The sequence below is a fragment of the Rutidosis leptorrhynchoides genome, chromosome 10, assembly GCF_046630445.1.
Source record: "Rutidosis leptorrhynchoides isolate AG116_Rl617_1_P2 chromosome 10, CSIRO_AGI_Rlap_v1, whole genome shotgun sequence".
In the NCBI taxonomy this organism is placed as follows: Eukaryota; Viridiplantae; Streptophyta; class Magnoliopsida; order Asterales; family Asteraceae; genus Rutidosis; species Rutidosis leptorrhynchoides.
This window is the reverse complement of record NC_092342.1, coordinates 308525692-308547964: the sequence shown is the minus strand read 5'-3', so window position 1 is coordinate 308547964 and position 22273 is coordinate 308525692.

The window sequence follows — 22273 nt, the reverse complement described above, 5'->3', positions numbered from 1 at the left end:
GGGAGGATTACCAATTCTCCGATGAATCGGATTCCGACGAGAATTCCGATGATGTTATAGAAATTACCCCAACTGAATTTAAAAAGGCAAAAGAAAATAATAAGGGAAAGGGCATAAAAATAGAGAAATCTAATTCCAACCCCGATGAACTTTATATGTATCGTCAACCCCCGAAGTCCTTAAGTTGTAACAATGACCCGGGAACCTCTAAACCACCAGATTTTTCTAAACCGTTGTGGAAAACGACAGCTCGTATTAGGGGAACATCATATATCCCTAGAAACTTGGCAAAACGAACCAAAATCGAAGAAGAAGAAACGAGCGAGTCGGAATAAGATAGTTGTATTCGTGTGGTGTAATATATGTAATATAGTGTGCTTATGCTTTATGATATATGTAAAAATTGCTTGTATTAATAAGTATTTTTTTTTATGAATCTAACTCTTGTCTATTTTACAGTATAAAAACACAAAATGGATAGACAACCCAATATTTTAAGAGACCTACCCGGAGACATGATTGATGAAATCTTGTCTAGAGTCGGTCAGAATTCTTCGGCACAACTATTTACAGCGAAATCAGTTTGTAAGACATTCGAAGAACGTTCCAAGAATGTCTTGGTTTATAAGAGACTTTCGTTGAAAGATGTGGGATATCACATTGGGAAACCCATAAGTTACGATGTGTTTACTTTGACGCATATATTGCGGGGAACCCAAATGCTATTTTACGCAACGGGTTAAGAAATTATTTTGACTCAATGTATCCGAATATAGGACTTCATGATTTAGAAAAAGTGGCTAACATGCAATATAAAGAAGCATGCTATGCTTACGGGTTAGTAATGTTCGCTTCTCACCAAAGTGAAAAAAAGAACATCGGGCTACAACTATTAAACAAAACGTTCCCACAAGTGAAGGAGTAGGTAATTGGGGTAAGAAATGAGGTTTTTAGGTTATTACGAGACTGTTGGTCATTACGTAACCCTCATCCCTTTGACGACGTTACAACACGTTGTCTTATCAACGGCCATAACGGTTATTTTCCACAAGACCAAGGATGGGAAGTAGTCCTAGTAAAACCAGAATGCATGACTTGTTTCTGGACGTATGAATTACGTGTCTTTATTGCCTTTGCTGAACGACTTGTGTACTAGCTTGAATTATCTTCACAACTATCTCGTATCAAAGTTATTGTGTGCTATATTTCATGCTTTATGTAAAATAAGCGGTATTGTAAGTTTGTAAAATATTGTATAAAAGTTTGAACGCGAAATATTATTATAATCAGTTTTTCATATAGAATTGTAGTAGTTGAATTGTATATTAGCTACTAAGTATGAACTTAACGGGTAGGTACTACCCGAATTTAAACTTATAAAACGCTAATATGAAGAAAAAGTTTTTATAAATGAGTTCATATTATGCTACGAAATACTATTAACTACTCTTAATATTCTGTATGATTAACTTGTTCCATTTGACTATTTTGAAGGAAATGGCACCGACTACTCGACACATCGTGAATATGAATGAAGAGGAATTCCGTACTTTTCTAGCTTCAAACATAGCCGCAGTACAGGCTGCGCTACATACCAACAATAACCTTGGATCTAGCAGTACAGGAAATCGTGTAGGATGCACCTACAAAGAATTCACTGCCTGCAAACCTTTGGAATTTGATGGAACCGAAGGACCGATCGGATTGAAACGGTGGACCGAGAAGGTCGAATCGGTGTTTGCCATAAGTAAGTGTACTGAAGAGGACAAAGTGAAGTACGCTATGCATACCTTCACAGGTTCTGCGTTAACATGGTGGAATACCTATCTAGAGCAAGTGGGACAAGATGATGCTTACGCACTACCGTGGTCAGCATTCAAGCACTTGATGAACGAGAAGTACCGTCCCAGAACCGAGGTCAATAAGCTCAAGACAGAACTTAGAGGGTTACGAACCCAAGGATTTGATATTACCATGTACGAAATACGATTCACAGAATTATGCCTATTGTGTCCGGGAGCGTTCGAAGATGAGGAAGAGAAGATCGACGCGTTTGTGAAAGGATTACCGGAAAGAATCCAAGAAGATATAAGTTCACACGAGCCCACCTCCATACAACAGGCATGTAGAATGGCTCACAAACCAGTGAACCAGATTGAAGAAAGAATTAAAGAACAGACTGCTGAAGAGGCCAATGTGAAGCAAGTCAAAAGAAAATGGGAGGAAAACGGTGATAAGAATCACCAATACAACAACAACAGCAATTACAACAATAATCGCAACAATTATCCCAACAATCGCAACATCAATCGCAACTACAACAAATGGCCCAACAACAACAACAACAACATCAACTACAACAATCATCCCAACAACAATAACAACCGCAACAACAACATCAATCAGAAGCAGCTATGCCAAAGGTGTGAAAAGTATCACTCGGGGTTCTGCACCAAATTTTGCAACAAGTGTAAAAGAAATGGTCATAGCACGGCAAAGTGTGAGGTCTACGGACCAGGGGTTAACAGAACGAAAGGAACAAATGGTGTCGGAACGAGTAATGGCGGAGCAAGTAGTGTCGGAGCAAGTTATGCCAATGTAGTTTGTTATAAATGTGGAAAACCGGGCCACATTATTAGAAATTGCCCGAACCAGGAGAACACAAATGGACAAGGCCGAGGAAGAGTTTTCAATATTAATGCGGCAGAGGCACAGGAAGACCCGGAGCTTGTTACGGGTACGTTTCTTATTGACAATAAATCTGCTTACGTTTTATTTGATTCGGGTGCGGATAGAAGCTATATGAGTAGAGATTTTTGTGCTAAATTAAGTTGTCCATTGACGCCGTTGGATAGTAAATTTTTACTCGAATTAGCAAACGGTAAATTAATTTCAGCAGATAATATAAGCCGGAATCGAGAAATTAAACTGGGTAGCGAAATATTTAAGATTGATTTGATACCAGTAGAGTTAGGGAGTTTTGATGTAATAGTTGGCATAGACTGGCTGAAGGATATGAAAGCAGAGATCGTATGTTACAAAAATGCAATTCGCATTGTACGAGAAGAAGGAGAACCCTTAATGGTGTACGAAGAAAAGGGCAACACGAAGCTACATCTTATTAGTAATTTGAAGGCACAAAAACTAATAAGAAAAGGTTGCTATGCTGTCCTAGCACACGTCGAGAAAGTACAAACTGAAGAAAAGAGCATCAATGATGTTCCCGTCGCAAAAGAATTTCCCGATGTATTTCCGAAAGAATTACCGGGACTACCTCCACATCGATCTGTTGAATTTCAAATAGATCTTGTACCAGGAGCTGCACCAATAGCTCGTGGTTTCATTCGACTAAGCACATCACCATGGGGAGCTCCTGTTTTGTTTGTCAAGAAGAAGGATGGTACATTTAGGTTGTGTATTGACTACAGAGAGTTGAACAAACTTACCATCAAAAACCGTTATCCACTGCCGAGAATTGACGACTTATTTGATCAACTACAAGGCTCGTCGATTTATTCGAAGATCGATTTACATTCTGGATATCATCAAATGCGAGTAAAGGAGGATGATATTCCAAAAGCTGCTTTTAGGACGCGTTATGGTCATTACGAGTTTATGGTTATGCCGTTTGGATTGACTAACGCACCAGCTGTGTTCATGGACCTTATGAACCGAGTGTGTGGGCCATATTTTGACAAGTTTGTCATTGTTTTCATCGATGACATACTTATTTACTCAAAGAATGATCAAGACCATGAAGAACATTTGAGAAAAGTGCTAGAAGTATTGAGGAAAGAAAAACTGTACGCTAAGTTTTCAAAGTGTGCATTTTGGTTGGAAGAAGTTCAATTCCTCGGTCACATAGTGAACAAAGAAGGTATCCAGGTGGACCCGGCAAAGATCGAAACCGTTGAAAAGTGGGAAACCCCAAAAACTCCGAAGCATATACGTCAATTTTTAGGATTGGCTGGTTACTACAGAAGATTCATCTAAGATTCCTCCAAAATAGCAAAATCCTTGACTGCATTAACGCATAAACGGAAGAAATTTGAATGGAAGGATGAACAAGAGGAGGCGTTTCAATTATTGAAGAAAAAGCTAACTACGGCACCTATATTGTCATTTCCTGAAGGGAATGATGATTTTGTGATTTATTGTGACGCATCAAAGCAAGGTCTCGGTTGTGTATTAATGCAACGAACGAAGGTGATTGCTTATGCGTCTAGACAATTGAAGATTCACGAGGAAAATTATACGACGCATGATTTGGAATTAGGCGCGGTTGTTTTTGCATTAAAGACTTGGAGGCACTACTTATATGGGGTCAAAAGTATTATATATACCGACCACAAAAGTCTTCAACACATATTTAATCAGAAACAACTGAATATGAGGCAGCGTAGGTGGATTGAATTGTTGAATGATTACGACTTTGAGATTCGTTACCACCCGGGGAAGGCAAATGTGGTAGCCGACGCCTTGAGCAGAAAGGACAGAGAACACATTCGAGTAAAATCTATGAATATAATGATACACACTAACCTTACTAATCAAATAAAGGAGGCGCAACAAAGAGTTTTAAAAGAGGGAAATTTAAAGGATGAAATACCCAAAGGATCGGAGAAGCATCTTAATATTCGAGAAGACGGAACCCAGTATAGGGCTGAAAGAATTTGGGTACCAAAATTTGGAGATATGAGAGAAATGGTACTTAGAGAAGCTCATAAAACCAGATACTCAATACATCCTGGAACGGGGAAGATGTACAAGGATCTTAAGAAACATTTTTGGTGGCCAGGTATGAAAGCCGATATTGCTAAATATGTAGGAGAATGTTTGACGTGTTCTAAGGTCAAAGCTGAACATCAGAAACCATCAGGTCTACTACAACAACCTGAAATCCCGGAATGGAAATGGGAAAACGTTACCATGGATTTCATTACTAAATTGCCAAGGACTGCAAGTGGTTATGATACTATTTGGGTAATAGTTGATCGTCTCACCAAGTCAGCACACTTCCTGCCAATAAGAGAAGATGACAAGATGGAGAAGTTAGCACGACTGTATTTGAAGGAAGTCGTCTCCAGACATGGAATACCAATCTCTATTATCTCTGATAGGGATGGCAGATTTATTTCAAGATTCTGGCAGACATTACAGCAAGCATTGGGAACTCATCTAGACATGAGTACTGCCTATCATCCACAAACTGATGGGCAGAGCTAAAGGACGATACAAACGCTTGAAGACATGCTATGAGCTTGTGTTATTGGTTTTGGAAATAGTTGGGATTTTTTGGACAACAGCTACCATTCAAGCATTGAGATGGCGCCGTTTGAAGCACTTTATGGTAGAAAGTGCAGGTCTCCGATTTTTTGGAGTGAAGTGGGGGATAGACAGATTACGGGTCCGGAGATAATACAAGAAACTACCGAGAAGATCATCCAAATTCAACAACGGTTGAAAACCGCCCAAAGTCGACAAAAGAGCTACGCTGACATTAAAAGAAAAGATATAGAATTTGAAATTGGAGAGATGGTCATGCTTAAGGTTTCACCTTGGAAAGGCGTTGTTCAATTTGGTAAACGGGGGAAACTAAATCCAAGGTACATTGGACCATTCAAGATTATAGATCGTGTCGGACCAGTAGCTTACCAACTGGAGCTACCTCAACAACTCGCGGCTGTACATAACACTTTCCACGTCTCAAATTTGAAGAAATGTTTTGCTAAAGAAGATCTCACTATTCCGTTGGACGAAATCCAAATCAATGAAAAACTTCAATTCATTGAAGAACCCGTCGAAATAATGGATCGTGAGGTTAAGAGACTTAAACAAAACAAGATACCGATTGTTAAGGTTCGATGGAATGCTCGTAGAGGACTCGAGTTCACCTGGGAGCATGAAGATCAGATGAAGAAGAAATACCCGCATTTATTTCCAGAAGATACGTCAACACCTCCAACTGCTTAAAATTTCGGGACGAAATTTATTTAACGGGTAGGTACTGTAGTGACCCGAACTTTTCCATGTTTATATATATATTAAATGAAATTGTTATTTACATGATTAAGTGTTTCCAACATGTTAAGCAATCAAACTTGTTAAGACTTGATTAATTGAAATAGGTTTCATATAGACAATTGACCACCCAAGTTGACCGGTGATTCACGAACGTTAAAACTTGTAAAAACTATACGATGACATATATATGGTTATATATATAGTTAACATGATTTTATTATAAGTATGTATCTCATTAGGTATTTTAACAATGAGTTATATACATAAAAATGAGACTATTAATTTAAGAAACTCGAAAATGATATATATAACGATTATCGTTATAACAACGTCTTACTAGGTACATATGAATCATATTAAGATGTTGATACACTTGGTTAATTATGTTAAATGATAAGTAAATATATTATTAAGTGTATTAACAATGAAATACATATGTAAAAATAAGACTACTAACTTAATGATTTCGAAACGAGACATATATGTAACGATTATCATTGTAACGACATTTAACTGTATATATATCATACTAAGATATATTATATATCATAATATCATGATAATATAACAATTTAACATCTCATTTGTTATAATAAACAATGGGTTAACAACATTCAACAAGATCGTTAACCTAAAGGTTTCAAAACAACATTTACATGTAACGACTAACGATGAATTAACGACTCAGTTAAAATGTATATACATGTAGTGTTTTAATATGTATTCATACAATTTTGAAAGACTTCAAGACACTTATCAAAATACTTCTACTTAACAAAAATGCTTACAATTACATCCTCATTCAGTTTCATCAACAATTCTACTCGTATGCACCCGTATTCGTACTCGTACAATACACAGCTTTTAGATGTATGTACTATTGGTATATACACTCCAATGATCAGCTCTTAGCAGCCCATGTGAGTCACCTAACACATGTGGGAACCATCATTTGGCAACTAGCATGAAATATCTCATAAAATTACAAAAATATGAGTAATCATTCATGACTTATTTACATGGAAACAAAATTACATATCCTTTATATCTAATCCATACACCAACGACCAAAAACACCTGCAAACACTTTTATTCTTCAATTTTCTTCATCTAATTGATCTCTCTCAAGTTCTATCTTCAAGTTCTAAGTGTTCTTCATAAATTCCAAAAGTTCTAGTTTCATAAAATCAAGAATACTTCCAAGATTGCAAGTTTACTTCCAAGTTTTCTAAATCCATTCCAAGTAATCATCCAAGATCAAGAAACCTTTGTTAATTACAGTAGGTTATCTTTCTAATACAAGGTAATAATCATATTCAAACTTTAATTCAGTTTCTATAACTATAACAATCTTATTTCGAGTGGAAATCTTACTTGAAATTGTTTTCGTGTCATGATTCTGCTTCAAGAACTTTCAAGCCATCCAAGGATCCTTTGAAGCTAGATCTATTTTTCTCATTTCTAGTAGGTTTATCCAAGGAACTTGAGGTAGTAATGATGTTCATAACATCATTCGATTCATACATATAAAGCTATCTTATTCGAAGGTTTAAACTTGTAATCACTAGAACATAGTTTAGTTAATTCTAAACTTGTTCGCAAATAAAAGTTAATCCTTCTAACTTGACTTTTAAAATCAACTAAAAACATGTTCTATATCTATATGATATGCTAACTTAATGATTTAAAACCTGGAAACACGAAAAACACCGTAAAACTGGATTTACGCCGTCGTAGTAACACCACGGGCTGTTTTGGGTTAGTTAATTAAAAACTATGATAAACTTTGATTTAAAAGTTGTTATTCTGGGAAAATGATTTTTATTATGAACATGAAACTATATCCAAAAATTATGGTTAAACTCAAAGTGGAAGTATGTTTTCTAAAATGGTCATCTAGACGTCGTTCTTTCGACTGAAATGACTACCTTTACAAAAACGACTTGTAACTTATTTTTCTGACCATAAACCTATACTTTTTCTATTTAGATTCATAAAATATAGTTCAATATGAAACCATAGCAATTTGATTCACTCAAAACGGATTTAAAATGAAGAAGTTATGGGTAAAACAAGATTGGATAATTTTTCTCATTTTAGCTACGTGAAAATTGGTAACAAATCTATTCCAACCATAACTTAATCAACTTGTATTGTATATTATATAATCTTGAGATACCATAGACACGTATACAATGTTTCGACCTATCATGTCGACACATCTATATATATTTCGAAACAACCATAGACACTCTATATGTGAATGTTGGAGTTAGCTATACAGGGTTGAGGTTGATTCCAAAATATATATAGTTTGAGTTGTGATCAATACTGAGATACGTATACACTGGGTCGTGGATTGATTCAAGATAATATTTATCGATTTATTTCTGTACATCTAACTGTGGACAACTAGTTGTAGGTTACTAACGAGAACATCTGACTTAATAAACTTAAAACATCAAAATATATTAAAAGTGTTGTAAATATATTTTGAACATACTTTGATATATATGTATATATTGTTATAGGTTCGTGAATCAACCAGTGGCCAAGTCTTACTTCCCGACGAAGTAAAAATCTGTGAAAGTGAGTTATAGTCTCACTTTTAAAATCTAATATTTTTGGGATGAGAATACATGCAGGTTTTATAAATGATTTACAAAATAGACACAAGTACATGAAACTACATTCTATGGTTGAATTATCGAAATCGAATATGCCCCTTTTTATTAAGTCTGGTAATCTAAGAATTAGGGAACAGACACCCTAATTGACGCGAATCCTAAAGATAGATCTATTGGGCCTAACAAACCCCATCTAAAGTACCGGATGCTTTAGTACTTCAAAATTTATATCATATCCGAAGGGTGTCCCGGAATGATGGGGATATTCTTATATATGCATCTTGTTAATGTCGGTTACCAGGTGTTCACCATATGAATGATTTTTATCTCTATGTATGGGATATGTATTGAAATATGAAATCTTGTGGTCTATTGTTACGATTTGATATATATAGGTTAAACCTATAACTCACCAACATTTTTGTTGACGTTTAAAGCATGTTTATTCTCAGGTGAATACTAAGAGCTTCCGCTGTTGCATACTAAAATAAGGACAAGATTTGGAGTCCATGTTTGTATGATATTGTGTAAAAACTGCATTCAAGAAACTGATTTCGATGTAACATATTTGTATTGTAAACCATTATGTAATGGTCGTATGTAAACAGGATATTTTAGATTATCATTATTTGATAATCTACGTAAAGCTTTTTAAACCTTTATTTATGAAATAAAGGTTATGGTTTGTTTTAAAAATGAATGCAGTCTTTGAAAAACGTCTCATATAGAGGTCAAAACCTCGCAACGAAATCAATTAATATGGAACATTTTTAATCAATAAGAATGGGACATTTCAATGTTGAGGTCCGTGGATTTCCTGCTGATTTTAGTGATGACTTTTCTAGATTTTTGGTCAACCTACAGCTGATCTGGACGACAACTTCATGACCTAAATCAAGAAGCGCGTTTCTTTTTCGGAAGACTTTACTTCCTTTTAACGATGGAATTGATTCATCGTGTAGCTCCATCTTTCTTTCAAATATATTACAGTAAATCGGGTGAAACTGGTTAGTTTAGTCTAAAGCAAAAGCATCTTCAGTTATTTGTATAAAAATATGTGATATATGTTCAAAATAACTTGGTAAATTTTTCCCACACTTGGCTTTTATTTCCCTTTCATTGCCTTTTTATTGTCCTCTATTCCATTTTAAATGAATTCTAATATTTTGGTTTGTTTCTCAATTTATGTCCTTTCCGAGGTAACAATAATTTCGGTGTTAACACCTAGTTTTATCGTTCATAAATATGTATAAACATGATTTTGAGTTCATTTAATTGAAAATTTTGAAAAATTTTACTAGAATTGGTTAGTCAGTATATAAGACTAGGGTTGTTCTTTATTATCAGAGAGCACTAGATTCTAATACAACTACTGCGTTACTAGTATTTCTAATGGTAACCAAGTGTTTAAGGTAATAATTTTTTTTTAAAATCCGAAAGAATTTATCCCCTTCCCACACTTAAGATCTTGCAATGCCCTCATTTGCAAGAAATTAGTAACAATTTAAATTATTGAGGGTGTTTAGCGTAGAAAAATGATTAAATTTTACCAAAGTTTCCAAACATATTGGCGTTTGTTTGCTGAATGATAAATGGTGCACGTCATTTATTCATTTCGTCTTGTTGTTACATCACATTTGTTTTTCGTTTTGTCGTCAAAAGTATTAGCTTTTGCTGAACTTAATGCCAGTCTTTGAAAATGCGCTGTTTTACCCTGTTGTGTATAATTGACAATATACATACATACAAATATAAACAAGCATGTTAATTTGAAATGGGACTTAAAATCCCACTTTCAAATCAAATATGAAATATTAGTACAAAATAAAAATATTAAACATTAAAAGTATCATAATATAATGTGTTTAAACATAAACAAACAGAAATAATAAAAATAAAAGTCATAAAAATTACCAACAGGAACTAAAACAATATGGATAAGGGTTCCAGTTCATGTCGTCGTCCGGGTTCCATGGTTGGTGATAGGCGTACTAGTAGGCCTGATTAGGGTCGTAGAGAGTATATGGCGGTCTCATCTCGGGCTGGTGTGGAGGATAGTAAGCGGGTCGGGTCAGGACGTAGTGATCCTGAGGTGACAGCCGGCTCATAATCTGACGCTGATGATAGTCCCATCTATCATACTGTCATTGCCTGGAATGCTCGTAATCATTCCGGGCTTGCCACTGCTCCATCCGACGAAATCTCTCCGCGTTTGTCATATCTACCTCATCTACACGATGGTAGACATCAGTCATAGCCTCCCGAATGACATCCCTAATGTCATCCGCATCCTCCATCTCCTCATCTGAGCCTCTCTCTACCTAAGGATGACTACCTTCATAGGGTATTGCCTGGTTGCGTCTACTCTTTAATACCTTAGCACCCGCATAAACTCTCAATCCTAAAGGCTCAACCTATTCCCTACATTCCAAAAGTGGACCCCCTTGGTCCTTATCTACACCCAAATACTTTCCAATGAGAGTAACAAAATACCTCCTCCTATTATCCCCCCTTCCAGTATTCCTTCCACCATCTTAGACAAATAAAAACCAACACAGTAAGGGATATTAACAAAGCCTCTTGGGTCTCGAATACACTTTAGGTAAAATAAATCATGTAAGGTCAATTTTTCCTTGTTGTGACCTCTCTGTGTAATCGAGTTAGCCAGAAATCTATGAATTATACGAAGCTCAGCTCTGTTAATATGTAAGTAGGTATGTGTTCCTGCCCGCCCAAAAACATTATAATCTGACATAAGCCTCCAGACGGCGTTTGCGTCAAAATTCCTATCTACCCTTTCACCACGATAAATCAAATTCATACAATCGGGCAGTAGCAATTCACTAGGAGTGTAAATCTGTAATGCCCTGGCCATGTCCAGCATGGACATGCTGTACATCCTACGGCCAAGTATAAATCTAAGAAAACTTCTATCATCTAATCTATCTACATCTACATTTAATGCTATAGTACTCATCAGCTCAACACACTATTCCTTATATACAGGCCTACGAATGGTGAATAAGCATTCCCAATCGGTAAAAGAAGAACTGCCATACCTTTGAATTAGTAGCAGTCTAACACGGGCAGCTAGATGTACCGTTTCCAAAGGATTCCAATCAATTACCCTAGGCACCTCTACATCTTTCGTTACTAATTTGAATTTATTACTTTGATATGCCAGGTAATCTCTCCAGCTTCTATCGAATCTCAGATTAGGATGCAATGTATGTTCAGGAATCGTTGGGTATTCTACTGGTGGATGTATCGGAAATACTATGAATTCATTAACAAACTGTAGCGGATCATAATAAGGTACATGTTGATCAGGCTGATGTTGTTGTTCTTGTTGTGGTTCTTGTTCAGGTTCTGGCTCGTATTGCGGTTCATATTCTGGTTCAGGTTCTTGTTGTGGTTGTCTAGATGACGATGAAGCACCAGCAGTATCGGTTTTCTGCAAAACACATTAAACACAAAATTTGTGCATCCAAATATGCATTAGTGTTAGCAAAATAACAACTTGAAACAATTACATTAACATGTTAAATCAAAATTAAACTTATACACATTTTCACAATTTTATTAATTCTACACTTTTTCAAATAAGCCTATATGAAAATGTATACAAAGTTCATAAGCATTTAACTCAAATAACATGTCAAAATAGTCATTACTAACAATTAAACAAGTCTCAAATGGCAATTATATCAAATTAATCAAGTTCATGAATTTTATACCGAAAAAGTCCACTTTAATTCTCAAAAATCATGTTTAGGATCGAAGTTTGGATCATTTAACTACCTAAACATGTTACACTACTTAATTTAGCAATAATTCATGACAAAAATTGGCCATAACCTGTTTATATCAAAAGCCCCAAATTGCTCAAGAACACAAACCCTAGATTTCTAAAAAATTTGAAGTTTTTGGCTTCAAATCATGTTAAATAGCATCAATCTAGGTTATACATGCATAATATACTAACAATTTAACTCTAATTACACTAGAAATTAACAAAATTATATTAGGTAAAATATTGGTAATTATCACAAAAACTAGAAAATTTATGAGTTTAGGGGTGTAATTTTTACCTTTTTGTTGAAGAATCCGAACCTAGGCATGATTAGAGCAAGAAATTTGACGAATTACGGTGAAAAAATAGTGAAATTTGGTGAGGATTTGAGAGAATTCGTGTGTATATGTGTGTGTTTTGTGGAGACAAACAGCTCGCTGGTTCTTTTATTTCTGGCCTGAATTCCAGCTCCATGCGATCGCATGGAGTTGCAGTGCAAACCCCATGCGATCGCATGGGTCTGCTATTTTTTTTTTTTTTTTAAAACCCTTACTTAAATAAACATATATTTAATTAAAAATTAAAATTTTGTTTCTTTTTAGGATGAGGGCGTTTCGGATCGTTGTCCTAGTCCGTCCCTCGACAAAATTTTTAAAATTTGTCAATTTAAAGCGCGGTTTTAAAAGTAAAGATTTTTGGGTTTTTTAAATGTTTTTGACATACTTTAATTCAATAAGATTAAAAATAATGATAATAAAAGTTCTCGTCCCTCCCTTGGGTAGAGCAATTTCGGTTCAACGACCTAGTTTTCAACTCACGACGAATTTTAAAAATCACATTTTTAACTTAACGAAATAAAGTAAATTTTTGTTTTTAAATTCACACCAAACTTAAATTTAAAATACATAAAATTAAAAATTCATATTATTAAAATTAAAAATTCACACCAAATTTATATTATATTTTTGTTTTTATACATACAAACTTATATTAAAAATATTAATTTTTCAAATATTTACAAACTTAATTATATTGATTTTAAAAAGTTTACACTATTAATTTAATATTTATATACTAAATTTAAAAACATAGTAAAATTAAAAATTAAAAATCTTTTTGGTCTTTTATCCCACTTTAATCAATCAAATATTATCAAAAATATACGCCCCTCTTTTCGGTAAAGTAATTTCGGCTATATTACCTAGTTTTACTCCTGACGAATTTCTGAAATATTTTGGGTTGATTGATTAAAGATATTTATACCTTAAGAATAAACGGTAAATTTCGCAGTGATGTAATAAATTTTTGTTTGACATCAATAATTTCGGTCGCAAAACCTAATTTTATTGAATACCAATTTAATACTTTATAGCGAACGATTTAGCGTTTATTATCAAAAGGTTCAAAGCAATAAAAATAAAAATAAAAACTGTACATACTTATCTGTGAAATAGAATTCTTAGTGACCTGCTTTAGCCCACTCATAAGATAGTCGGACTAATTGGTTTTCCATAGCTACATAGGCGTAACCTCGAGCATTCAATGTTTTTTCTTCGAAACATATGAACGGTCCATCTCTGCATAAAGTAACGAATTCAGTATTGGAATATGTCTGATTCGTCGAACATTTTCCTTCGTGTGACCATTTTCCGCATTTGTGACATCTTTCAAGGTGTCGTGCTCTTCTTTTTGATGCGGATTTTGATTTTCCTTTACCAAATTGTAACTTATTATGATCGTTTCTGGATTCTTTTCTTACTCCGTCCAACTTGCCTCTGATTAATGATACCAATTCACTTGGAAGGGTGTCATTATTACGTTTAGTGATTAAAGCGTTTAGCATTAGACCATGGTTTAGTTCACAGGAAGTCTTCATCTCGTAAAACCTAAAAAAAATAAAAATTCAGAATGGGGGGAGAAGACTAGTTCTTTAGGGTCTGCTAGGGAAAGACCATTCGGATTCCATTCTCGAGAACTACACGAAAACAGAATATCTAACTCTAACAGACATATGTATTACCCTTAAAAGACTAGAATCTCCCCACACTTAGTTAGCTGTGGTGTTGAAATTGTGATTAATGTTATTTTCAATTGGATCATCAACAATTTGTATATCTCTGACTTTTTCTTCAATCCATTTGTTGATTTCCTCCGTAGCTTTCACAAATTCAACTAACATCGCCTTTTCTTTTGGCGATAAATTGGATACTAATCGGTTACATAACTTAAAGTTTCCCTTAATCCTAGCATCGTGAATCCGTTTATAAAGTTTCTTCGTTGAACTGTTAAAAACGGGTTCATCTAATTTCTTATCATCAACGGGGTTCTTTGTGATTGGATGATCATTAAGTGTTTCTTCATCTTCCCCACACTTATGCATTTTTATTGGTTTAACAGTTTTGGTTGGTGGAGATCTAAACTTTCGGTCACAAAGGTGATCGATGTATCACCATCCCTAAGTGTCATTCTACCTTCTCTTACATCAATGAATGCCTCGGTGGTTGCTAAAAATGGGCGACCTAAAATTAGAGGAATATCAAGGTTTTCCTCCATATTAATCACTATGAAGTTTGCAACAAAGGTCAAACTTCCCACGTTAACAAGTAAATTATTTGCTATTCTAACCGGGTGTTTAATGGTTAGGTCAAATGATTGAACACCTATTTTAGTTGGTTTTAATTTACCCATACCTAATCTTTTGTATAAGGAAAGAGGCATAATATTTGCACTTGCTCCTAAATCTGCGAGTCCATTATATACAGCATAATATTTGCACTTGCTCCTAAATCTGCGAGTCCATTATATACAGCACCATCATTAAGCAAGTAAGAAATGATAAATTCACCCGGGTCTCCTGCTTTAGTAAGTCGAGTTGGTTTGTAAACCTTTTTCGGGTGTTCTTTTCTTGGTTCTTTCAATCCTATTTGAACTTCTTGTTCACATTTTTCTTCGTTTCTTGGAATGGGAGGTTTGTATAAGAATTCTTCTTCATCACTCCAATTTGAATCCTCCCTATTTTCCAATTTTGATTTTTCATATGTTGTTGATAACATATTTATGTTTTCATTTTGAAGGTTTTCTTGGGTGGTGAAATTATGATTGACTTCATTATCAACTTCCATCGGACCATGTATGTAATGTTTAACTCTGTGACCATTAACTTTAAATTCAATCCCATTTGAATTTATTAACTCTATTGTTCCGTATGGGAAAACTCTTTTGACTATGAATGGTCTAGACCATCTTGATTTCAATTTTCCAGGAAATAGCTTGAATCGTGAATTGAAAAGAAGAACTCTGTCTCCTTCTTTAAATTCTTTTGAACTTCTGATTCTTTTATCATGCCATTTCTTCGTTCTTTCTTTATAGATTAACGAATTTTTGTATGCTTCATGTCTCAATTCTTCTAATTCGTTTAGTTGACTTAATCGTAGACGTCCGGCTTCATGTAAATCAAGATTACATGTCTTCAAAGCCCAAAATGCTTTGTGCTCAATTTCTACTGGAAGATGACATGCTTTTCTGTAAACGAGTTTAAAAGGTGTGGTACCAATTGAGTTTTATAGGCTGTTCTAAAAGCCCATAGTGCATCCTCCAATTTCATGGACCATTCCTTTGGATTTGATCCTACGGTTTTCTCTAAAATACGTTTTAAAGCTCGGTTGGTATTTTTAACTTGTCCACTTGTTAGTGGATGATAAGCAGTGGAGATTTTATGAGTTACTCCATATCTTTTGAGAACTTTCTCAAGTTGATTGTTACAAAAATGAGTACCCCGATCACTTATTAAAGCTTTCGGTGTTCCAAACCTTGCAAAAATACGTTTTAAAAAGTTGACTACAACTCGTGCATCGTTAGTTGGGAGAGCTTGTGCTTCCGCCCATTTAGATACATAATTAATGGCAACGAGAATGTAGAGATTATTATGAGATTTTGGAAATGGACCCATAAAGTCAATACCCCAAATGTCAAATACTTCACATACTTGAATGACATTTTGTGGCATTTCATCACGTTGACTTATTTTTCCGGCCCTTTGACATGCATCACAGGATTTGCAAAGAAGGTGTGCGTCTTTGAAAATTGTAGGCCAATAGAATCCAGCATCATAAACTTTTCTTACTGTAAGTTGAGGCCCATAATGCCCTCCTGTTGGTCCTGTGTGACAATGATTTAAGATTTTACTAGCTTCATCTTCGAATACACATCGGCGTATTATTCCATCGGGACAACTTTTAAACAAATGTGGATCTTCCCAGAAATAGTGTTTTATATCACTAAAGAATTTCTTTCATTTTTGGTACGACAATCCTTTTTCAAGGAATCCACATACTAAGTAGTTTGCATAGTCTGCAAACTATGGAATTTCATTATAATCTATCTTCAATAGATATTCATCAGGAAAGTTGTCTTGTATGGCCGATTCATTTAGAACTTCTAATTCGGGATTTTCAAGACGAGAAAGATGATCAGCGGCGAGATTTTCTGCTCCCTTTTTATCTCGGATTTCAATGTCAAACTCTTGTAAGAGTAAGATCCAACGGATTAATCTTGGTTTAGCATCTTGTTTTGAAAATAGGTATCTAAGAGCAGAATGGTCGGTATAGACCACCGTTTTAGCTAGAACGAGATATGAACGAAATTTGTCAAAAGCAAAGACAATAGCAAGGAGTTCTTTTTCAGTAGTTGTGTAATTTGTTTGTGCTCCTTGTAACGTCTTACTAGCATAATAAATAGGTTGAAATCATTTTTCAATCCTTTGTCCTAAAACGGCTCTGATTGCAAAATCACTTGCATCGCACATTAGTTCAAATGGTAGATTTCAATTTGGAGTTATCATGATCGGCGCATTAGTGAGTTTTTCTTTAAGAATATTAAAAGATTTAATGCATTCATCTGAAAAGAAGAATGGAGCATCTTTTTCTAGGAGTTTGTTCATAGGAGTGGCAATTTTAGAAAAATCTTTTATGAAACGTCGGTAAAAACCGGCATGCCCTAGAAAACTCCTAACTCCTCTAACATTGGTGGGATGTGTAAGTTTAGCAATTACATCTACTTTAGCTCTATCCACTTTAATTCCTTCCTTTGAAATTTTATGCCCAAGAACGATGCCTTCTTTAACCATGAAATGGCATTTCTCCCAATTAAGTACTAGATTTGATTGTTCGCATCTAATAAGCATTCGTTCAAGATTAACTAGACATGATTCAAAAGTATCACCGAAGACTGAAAAGTCATCCTTGAAAACTTTGATGCATTCTTCTATCATGTCGTGAAAAATCGCCATCATGCACCTTTGAAAGGTTGCAGGGGTGTTGCAAAGTCCAAATGGCATGCGTTTGTAAGCAAAAGTACCATAAGGGAACGTGAATGTGGTTTTCTCTTGGTCCTCGGATACTATTGGAATTTGAAAATATCCGAAAAAACCATCAAGAAAACAATAGTAACTATTTTCGGCTAATCTTTCGAACATTTGATCAATGAAAGGTAAGGGAAAGTGATCTTTTCTGGTGGCGTCATTTAATTTTCTATAATCAATACAAATACGCCATCCTGTTACAGTCCTAGTAGGAATAAGCTCATTTTTCTCATTTGTGATAACAGTCATGCCACCCTTCTTAGGTACGCATTGAACTGGGCTTACCCATGAACTATCAGAAATTGGATAAATTAAACCTGCATCTAGTAGTTTAATAATTTCTTTCTTAACAACATCTTGCATATTAGGATTTAGTCTTCGTTGGCGTTGCACATACGTTTTATGACCTTCTTCCATATGGATTTTATGTGTGCAATACGAAGGACTTATTCCTTTAATATCATGAATCTTCCATGCAATAGCTGGTTTATGAGCTTTTAGCACAGAAATGAGTTGAGATTTTTCATTTTCAGTAAGAGAAGACGATATTATTACAGGTAATTCAGATTCACCGTGTAAATAAGCGTATTCCAAATGGTTTGGAAGTGGCTTTAACTCTAATGTCGGTGGTTCTTCTATCGATGATTTATATCGATATCTGTCTTCTTCTTTTAGCATTTAAATTTCTTCTGTTGTTGGTTCATATCCATTAGCCATAAGTGTAGCTAACATTTCAGTTTCATCAATTGGTTCAGTTCCTTCTCCTAAAGAACATTCTCCTGTTCCTTGTAATTCTGGAAATTCTTCTAACAATTCTGCATGTGAATCTATAGTTTGAATATAATAACATGTATCATCTGCAGATTGCGGTTGTTGCATTGCTCTATCAACTGAAAAGGTAACACTCTCATCCTCTATACTTAGGGTCAGTTTCTTACCAAACACGTCTATTATTGCTTTAGCTGTGTTTAAGAATGGTCTTCCTAATATGAGAGGAACTCGAGAATCTTCTTCCATGTCCAGAATAACAAAATCTACTGGAAATACTAAAGTACCAACTTTAACTAGCATGTTCTCCATTATCCCTCTAGGATATTTTACTGATCGATCGGCTAGTTGTATGCTTATTCGTGTTGGTTTCAATTCTCCAAGGTCTAGTTTAGCGTATAGTGAATACGGCATCAGATTTATACTAGCACCTAAGTCTGTCAATGCTTCTATTGAACTAAGACTTCCCAGAAAACATGGAACTGTGAAACTTCCTGGATCTGATAATATTTCTGGTATCTTATTCAACAGTACTGCTGAACAATTAGCATTCATAGTAACAGCCGAGAGTTCTTCCATTTTCTTTCTATTTGTGATTAGATCTTTCAGAAATTTAGCATATCTAGGCATTCCTGAAATCACATCAATGAAAGGAAGATTGACATTTATTTGTTTAAACATATCCAAGAATTTGGATTGCTCGGCTTCAAGTCTCTCTTTTCTCATTTTATTCGGGTAAGAAAGTGGTGGTTGGAATGGTTTAACATAAGGTTTAGCTTTAACTGTGTTATCTTCATTAACCTTTTCAACTACCGGTTCTGTTTCCTTATCTTGTTCAGATTGTGGTTCTTGTGGAGTAGGAATAGCTTCATCAGAAATTACAGGTATTTCAGGTGGTTTAAGTGTAATACCACTTCTTGTGGTAATGGCTTTAGCTGTTTCATTCCGGGGGTTAGCATTAGTATCACTAGGTAGACTTCCTGGTTTTCTTTCACCTATCAACCTTGCTAGGTTGCTCACTTCTTGTTCCAAATTTTGAATAGAAGCTTGTTGATTTCTAAATGCTTGAGCATTTTGTTCATTGGTTTGTTTTTGAGATGTGAAAAACTGAGTTTGAGATTCAACTAGCTTCGACATCATATCTTCTAAATTTGGCTTTTTATCATCAGTTTGTGGTGGTTTATTTTGAAAAATAGGTCTTTGCTGATTGTAAGTATTGTTGGATACTTGTTGATTACTTGGACCTTGTTGGTTGTTGTATGGAACATTTCGGTTATAGTTCTGGTTTTGATTGTAGATCGGTCTTGGAGGTAGATAATTATTTTGATAATTATTTCCAGGCCTTTGGTTCATGTATGAAACATTCTCTCTTTGTTTCATTGTTAGTTCAATACTGAGACAATCGTTTGTCAAATGTGGTCCTCCACACTGCTCACAACTAATTCGTATTGAGTGAATATCTTTAGTCATCTTTTCCATTCGTCTCTCGACAGCATCTATCTTTGCAGAAATGGAATCTAAGTCATGGCTAGAATCGGCTCTAGCTGCTTTAGATGATCTAACGATATCTTTTTCTTGATGCCACTCATGTGAGTGGGAAGCAGTGTTATCAATAATTTTGTAAGCATCAGTTGCTGTTTTCTTCATAATGGAACCACCAGCTGCTATATCGATGTCTTTGCGTGTAGTGATGTCACATCCTTGGTAGAATATTTGTACTATTTGACAGGTGTCTAAACCATGTTGCGGACATCCTCTTAATAACTTTCCAAATCTTGTCCATGCATCATATAGAGTTTCATTTGGCTTTTGCGTGAACGTAACAATTTCTCCTTGAAGTCTCACGGCTTTAGATGCCGGAAAGAATTGTTTAAGAAAATTTTCAACTAAAACGTCCCATGTATCAATTGCCCCTTCAGGTAACGATTCTAACCAATCTTTGGCTTCTCCCTTTAAAGTCCAGGGAAATAACATGAGATATATCTGTTCATCTTTAACTTCTCTGATTTTAAATAGAGTACAGATCCTATTAAAGGTACGAAGATGTTCATTTGGATCTTCCTTTGGCGCACCACTAAATTTGCATTGATTAGTTACCATGTGTAGGATTTGTCCTTTGATTTCATAATCTGGCGCATTAATGTCTGGTTGAGTAATTGCGTGACCTTGGCCAGTGCGTTTAGCTCGCATTCGGTCTTCCATACTTAGAGGTTCCAGATTTTTCATGATTGAATTTGTTGAATCTGAATCTCTAGAGTATTCTGATTTAATGGGTTGTTCCTCGACAATCTCCGTTTGAATGATTGGTGGTTCCGGAGGAAAGATTAGTGGTTCAGGATCTCTGAATTGTCCCTGAATATCCTCCAGATTCTCAATTGTGAGGTCGGGTTCAAAAAATGGATTATCGGAAATTTGAATTGGAGTAATTGGTCGACTAGATGACGATTCTAAAGAAAAATCAACGGCGACAATATTTGCTAGATGTCTTGATCGAGTTACAGGCGGTGAAAGTACAAAAGGTGGTGAACGTTTTGCTCGGTGCATTCACTGAATATCCTATTAGTTATAAAAATAAAAATTATATAAGTTATCAAATTAATAGACTTTTCTGCTTTTGCCCACGTTTCGAATAGCCAATAGATGCAGCAGGGAGCCAGAACCCTTTAAATCGGAAGCTCACAACTCAGCCACTAACAAATCCAACTATTACTACGAAGCAGAAAATTTGGATGTCTATCAATTCAACCACTTTAAAATAATTTTTCGTTGAAATTTAAAGAAATTTTAGAGAAGAAATAGAAAATAAACTAAGTCCTAAAAACTAGAGTGGCGAAAAATAAGAAAGAAAAAGAGCGTGTCGTAAAACGTCGAAAAATAAAAAGTCGAAAGATAATAGGCGTCGAAAAATAAAAATAAGAAAGTAGTGCGTCGAAACTTAAAAAAGAACTAAAAACTAAGAATTAAAAGTTGCGTCTAAAAATATTAAAGCTTAAAAAGAAAACTATATCCCAAATGGCAATAACTTAAAAAGGTACTAAAATATATAAAACGGCGTCGCAAAATTCTAAAGCACCTAAATCTTAGTCTAAAGAAAAAGCACTTAAGGGATTTTACGGCAAATCCTAAAAATCTAGAAATAAAAATAACTATGGCAAACACTATATCTTAGAACTAAATACGAACGAAAAGTACAAATATTAAGCTAAAACAAATAAAAAGATACAAAATATAAAAATAAACTTAAAGTTGTAAAAAGTACAATTTTTATAAAAATATTATTTTTATATTATTTATTATATAAAACTATTAATTTTATAATTTATTAAAACTAATTAAACTAAATAAAACAAATTAATTAAAACTAATACTAAATAATTAAATAATCTAAACCTAGTTAGGGTTATAATAATAATAATTAAAATATACTCCGTAATTAATGCTGAATTAGGTCAACTGTGGCGTGTCAGGTACATTCATGCGATCGCATGAATTTTTGCCTTCGGTCTCATGCGATCGCATGAACTAGGGTTTCAGGCCAGAGTTGGGCTGCTACAGTAACGGGCCTCGAGTGTTTTTATTATTTTTTTTTTCTGTTTTCTGTTTTAATAAATAATTATATAAATAAATAAAAACTTGTATTTTAAAAACTAAAATAAAAATAAAGAAACTTTATAATTTTATATATATATATATATGTAACAA